The 6098-nt window shown below is 50.3% G+C and overlaps 1 non-coding gene across 1 annotated transcript; it reads left to right on the top strand.

Annotated features, from left to right (window-relative positions):
• The first annotated feature begins 3750 nt into the window (after positions 1–3750).
• LOC121272739 lies at positions 3751–3914 on the top strand. Its single transcript, XR_005941902.1, has one exon. It is a non-coding gene; the product is annotated as a U1 spliceosomal RNA (small nuclear RNA).
• Positions 3915–6098: the final 2184 nt, after the last annotated feature.

The raw sequence follows: 6098 nt of genomic DNA, 5'->3' as shown, positions 1-6098 counted from the left end.
CTCCTCCCCCTCCCCCCCTCCTCTCCCCCCTCCCCCTCCTCTCCCCCCTCCCCCTCCTCTCCCTCCTCCCCCTCCCCCCTCCTCTCCCCCCTCCCCCTCCTCTCCCCCCTCCCCCTCCCCCCTCCTCTCCCCCCTCCCCCTCCTCTCCCCCTCCCCCTCCTCTCCCCCCTCCCCCTCCTCTCCCTCCTCCCCCTCCTCTCCCTCCTCCCCCTCCCCCCTCCTCTCCCCCCTCCCCCTCCTCTCCCCCCTCCCCCTCCCCCCTCCTCTCCCCCCTCCCCCTCCCCCCTCCTCTCCCCCCTCCCCCTCCTCTCCCCCCTCCCCCTCCCCCCTCCTCTCCCCCTCCCCCTCCCCCCTCCTCTCCCCCCTCCCCCTCCCCCCTCCTCTCCCCCCTCCCCCTCCTCTCCCCCCTCCCCCTCCCCCTCCCCCCTCCTCTCCCCCCTCCCCCTCCTCTCCCCCCTCCCCCTCCCCCTCCCCCCTCCTCTCCCCCCTCCCCCTCCCCCCTCCTCTCCCCCCTCCCCCTCCTCTCCCCCCTCCCCCTCCCCCATCCCCCTCCCCCTCCCCCCTCCTCTCCCCCCTCCCCCTCCCCCCTCCTCTCCCCCCTCCCCCTCCTCTCCCCCTCCCCCTCCCCCTCCTCTCCCCCCTCCCCCTCCTCTCCCCCTCCCCCTCCCCCCTCCTCTCCCTCCTCCTCTCCCCCCTCCCCCTCCCCCCTCCCCTCTCCCCCCCTCCCCCTCCCCCATCCCCCTCCCCCCTCCCCTCTCCCCCCTCCCCTCTCCCCCCTCCCCCTCCCCCATCCCCCTCCCCCCTCCCCTCTCCCCCCTCCCCCCTCCACCCAGCTGAGCTCTTCAGCGCCTGTTGATTGGCCGGCCAGTGTGAAATGGTGTTCGGGGGTGGGGGAGGGGGGGGTGCAATCGCGGTCGGCGATCTGTTTCCCGGCCAATCGCGGCCGCCCACCCAGCTCAAAATTCAGGCCCCTCCCTTTTTCTTTTCCTTTTGTAGATGAACTGCAGACGCTTCTCGGGTGGAGACATTGGGCAGACGTTTTGCCCTGGTTGGGTGGGCTCGGCAGGGAGTGGTCCGGAAGTTGACTGCTGCCCCTCACCGCGCACCCCCCCCCCCCCCCCCCCCCACCCCGCGATTGTGGCCGGACTGCGAGTTCACGCTGGGCGGGCCAGTTAAAGCCCCCCCCCAGAGTGAACCACGTGCCTCGGCGCTGCCTGTGGGACTGGGAGGGAGAGGGTGAGCACAGAGTCCCCGCGTGCGCCCACGCAGGGAACGTTCCCTCAGGCACAGAGCTCCCTCAGGGAGGTGAACAGTTTCCAAAAAATAAAATAAAGTAAAAGGGTTTAAGAACATTAAGAAATATGTCCCCTCATGTGACTCTGTGGTTTCCTAAAAAGTGTAAAGGCCGCTTGGCCTCTTTGTCTGCTCCACCAGCCGTGACGTTGGACACGCAGCGCTAAAGTTAAGTTAATTATCCTTTTAAGGGCCTCAATCGGTCTTTTTATTGTCAGCGGGCACGCTACCCATTCCCGCTCACGCCCGCCAACCGAAATATCGCCTGACTGAGTGTTGGCGTTGGGACGCTCGCCCGATGTCAACGTGTCTCATTTCACATTTGAGCAGTTCGGGTGTGTGTCCGCCCACTGAGCTAAAAATTCTGCCCATTAAGTTTATTTACAATATACTCAGCAGCAACTACACGTGTGCTTTCAACTCCAACTCTATCTCTACACTGACCGCTGAGGTAGCCCATGCTGCTCTCCTATTGGTTACTACAGATCATGTGATCTATCCTAAACAAGTATTATTTGTAAAGGAACATTACACACTAAATAAAACCATAATCACTACATTCCTCCCCCTTTAACTCAGCGATACATATTATATTCACAAGTACATATTTGTCAAGACAACATAATATTTACACTGGTCCATGTGGAATGTCACTGCTCCACAACTTCAGATTCTTTGTCAGGAACCTCCTTTTCCAGAGTTGCCTGAACATCAGGTGCTTCGGTGATACTTTCAGTTCTGTATCTTCAACTCTTACAGGAACATCAGACATGTCAGTCCTGGGCTGAGTATCTTCAACAGGAAATGCTGACCCGGTCATGATCATCGATGGAACCAAATCTTGGTGGTTTGTCACTCTCTTCCTTAAATGGTCCACATGTTTCCGTATGATCTACCCTTTCACCTCCACATGGTAAGATAGAGGTCCAGTCACTGCATTTATTTCACCCGGTAACCACTTTCGTCCTTCTCCAAAGTTCTTCACGTATACCTGCTCTCCCACAGTAAATTTCCTCTCACGACTATGCCAGTCGTGTCTAGTTTTCTGCCTTCCCTGACCCCTTTCCACCTTCTCCTCTAAATCTGACATTATTAAGCTCTATCTCGTCCTGAGACAGCATTTCAACAATAACTCCGTGGGAATGACACCTGTGTTTGTGTGAGGGGTGGTCCTGTAATGAAAAGGAAAGCGTGCTAGCTTGGTTGCCAAGGAATCTCCAGTTAGCTTTCTCATTCCTGTCTTGAACGTTTGAACCGCCCTTTTGGCCAGTCTGTTTGAGGGAGGGTGGGTACGGTGCAGTTTTCACATGAGTGATATCATTGAGGCTGATAAACTGTTGAAACTCCCCACTTGTAAACACCGTGTCATTATCGAAAACGACTATTTCTGGCAGTCTGTGAATGGCAAAACTCTGATGTAGTTTCTCAATTGTAGCGGCCGACGTTGGTGCCTTCACCTCATATACATCCAACCATTGTGAATGGGCATTGACAATTAGCAGAAACATTGTTCCCAGGAAAGGTCTAACGTAGTCAATGTGTAACCACTCCCAGGGTCTATCTGGCCATTCCCATGGGTGTAATGGAGCTGTCACTGGCAACTTTTGCAGTTGCTGACATTACACACAGTGCTTTACTAAACTCTCTATTTCACCATCTATCCCAGGCCACCATAGATAGCTGTGTGCTATGGTCTTCATTCGGGAAATTCCTGGATGTGCGCTGTGTAGTTCAACTAAAAGTGGCTCCCTTCCCTTTGGAGGAGCTATCGCTCGTGCTCCCCACAATAAGATGCCATCCTGACTGGTTATTTCATGTCTTCTGTTTCAGTGCGGTTTCATTTCATTAGATACAGGCTCCTGGGACCAACAATGTAGCACTTGTTCTTGTACCTGAGATAGGATCGGGTCCCGACTTGTCCAGTCTCTGATCTGTCAATCTCATACCGGTGAGGAATCTAAGAAATTTAACAGTAAAACAAGTTCCTGTGGAACTGGAATATGCTCATCATTTTCTTGTAAAGACAAAAGACTAAGGGCATCGGCGTTTGCGATTTGGTTGCCAGGCCTATGTACAAAAGTGTATTCATACGCTGCCAGAATTAAGGCCTATCATTGTTTTCTCACTGAGGCTATGGGTGGTATAGCCTTGTCCTCACTAAACAATCCTAGCAATGGTTTGTGGTCTGAAACGACTGTAAAATGGCGGCTGTGAGCGTACTGGTGAAATTACTTGACACCAAAGATGATGGACAGACATTCTTTCTCTATCTGTGATTATCCCTTTTCCACTGTGGTCAGTGTTATTGATACGTATCCTATTGGCCGTTCTGTGCTGTTATCCATCCAATGAGAGAGCATTGCTCTCACTCCCTAGGGAGATGTGTCACATGTCAGCACCAATTCCTTCGTCTGGTCCTAATGTAATAATGGATTGGACAAGTGCAACAATTGCTTCTTACTTACCTGGCAGGGGAGAAACCTTGATCATGAAGGAGGTTCTCCCAGGATGAGGCTATCCCATTGCACTTCGGGTGTGCTGACGCTTGCGATGTCCCCAAATGCGGGATACTCGACTGCAAAATTTGTGGTAGTGGAGGACTGCGTTCACGCTCTCCCCTGATATACAATTCCAAAAATAGATTTATGAAAGCTTCTTTCTGGGGCGCCTCCCAAGACTAATGTTGTTCTTTTTGAGTAGAGAATGCAGGGGGGCAGGGGAAGCACTGTAGACAAATTTGGTAAGAACCACCCATACTAGTTGATCGTTCCAGGAATGATCTGAGCTCTGAGGCGTTCTTTGGTGCAGGTGCCTCTTTTATGGCTCTCTCTTTCTCCTCAATGGGTGGAGACCCTGTGAATCTACCCAGTGACCCAAATAGATTACCTCCCTCACCTTGAATGTGCACTTTTCTTTTTTTGACACACCCCAGCTTGCAAGAAACATTTTAAGACTTCTTCTAAGTTTGCCAAATGCTCATTTTCAGTGAATCCTGTCACCAATACATCGTCTAAATAGACTACAACCAGGGGCAGTCTCTGCAATAAGCTTCCCATTGTTCTCTGAAAGATGGTGCAAGCTGAGGAGACACCAAAAGGCAATGGTGTATATTGGTACAACCTTTTGTGGGTATTAATTGTGACAAATGATCTAATTCTAGTTGTTGATGAGCATGACTCATGTCAAGCTTTGCGTACGTTGTCCCTCCTGCCAGCTTGGCATACAGGACTTCGGTTTTTGGAAAGGGGTGTCTAGTAGAGCTAAGCTACTTTATTACCTGTCAGTTTGTAGTCTCCATAAATTCGGATGCTTTGATTGGATTTAAGGATGGGGACTCTGGGCGCTGCCCATTCTGGGAACTGAACAGGTTGTATAACGCTCAGTTTCTCCAGTCTGTTCAGCTCAGCATCGACTTTTTCTCTCAGGGCAAATGGCATTGGTCTCGCCTTCATGAAGCGAGGGGCTGCTTCCAATCCACATGAATCTTGGCCTGCAGGCCCTGGATTTTTCCCTGTTCGTCCTTGAAGATGGTGGCATACTTTCTAAGTAGCTCTGGTAGCCTAATTGCTCTCAACTGGGAAATTTCAGCCCGTTCTAACTTAATCTCCTTTAACCAATTTCACCCCAACGAGGCTTGGCTCTTCACCTGCTACCATCATCAGGGGTAGCTGTACTGACTGGCTTTCATAATGGACAGTTACTCTGCTTATGCCTTTTACTTGAATGTCTTCACCCATAAGTGTTTTTAGTTTGGTGGCTGTTTCTTCAAAACTTAACTGATGTTCACCATTATTCAGGTATCTGAAGGGATGTTCCCCAATTACTGTAGTAGAAGCTCCCGTGTCCACTTCCATTTTAACAGGTTTGCCATTTACTTTCACTGTGACAAATATTGGTTCTGTCTTTCCAACATCCAGATTAAACAATGAGTAAATGCCTGAATTTGTTGTTTCAGGCTCTTCTACATTGTAGATTTCACTGGGCTTCTTCTTTTGTTTACAAGCCTGTTTGAATCTATCCGTGCATTACCTCATTATATGTCCATTTCTGTGACAATAGTAGCATTTGATTTTTTAAAATTGCCAATCAAAAAGGCTGATTATTTCCACCCCTATTAAAAGTATTCCTCGATTTTGCTGCTAAATTATTTTTCTTTATTCTTTGGCCAGCTGTTTTCCATTTCCAGGGCAGAGTCTTGCTTTTTCGTGCCACTTTCAGCTGAGGATTCCTGCCCGATGTGGAGGTCAGTGCCGTTTTGTATGCTCTGTATTGCTAGTGAATCTCTTACAGCGTTTTCCGTGGCCAGCGTTATCTCTAGCGTCTTCTTGAAATCCAGATTCACTTCGGACAATAATTTGTTCTGAATAGAGTCTTCTTTCACTCCACACAATAAACGATCTCTGAGCATGTCGTTCAGAGTTGTACCAAACTCACAATGTTCCGTTAACTGCTTCAAATTTGCCACTTGGCATGCAGTTGTCTCACCCCGGACTCTATTTCACGAATTAAACCTGAACCTCTGCATCGTGACTGAGGGCTTGGGTTGAAAATGACCCTTCATGAGGTCAACCAATTCATTGAAATTCTTCGAATCAGGGGCTTTGTGTGCCTTGAAACTTCCTCCATAATCTCGTTCATTTGAAAAAAGAACATGAGGTGTTCTATGTAATGAGACCAATCGTCTGTGGCTGGTTCAAAAGGATCAATTCTCCCAAATTGTAGCATTTTGAGAGGGGATAACTTCTTCAATTCCAATGGAGCTTGCTACTTACAATCACAGGCGAGATACAGTGACAATTTCTTTC

Source organism: Carcharodon carcharias, chromosome 34 (assembly GCF_017639515.1).
Source record: "Carcharodon carcharias isolate sCarCar2 chromosome 34, sCarCar2.pri, whole genome shotgun sequence".
In the NCBI taxonomy this organism is placed as follows: domain Eukaryota; kingdom Metazoa; phylum Chordata; class Chondrichthyes; order Lamniformes; family Lamnidae; genus Carcharodon; species Carcharodon carcharias.
Note: the sequence above shows the minus strand (reverse complement) of the source record. Positions and strands in the feature narration are given on the sequence as shown.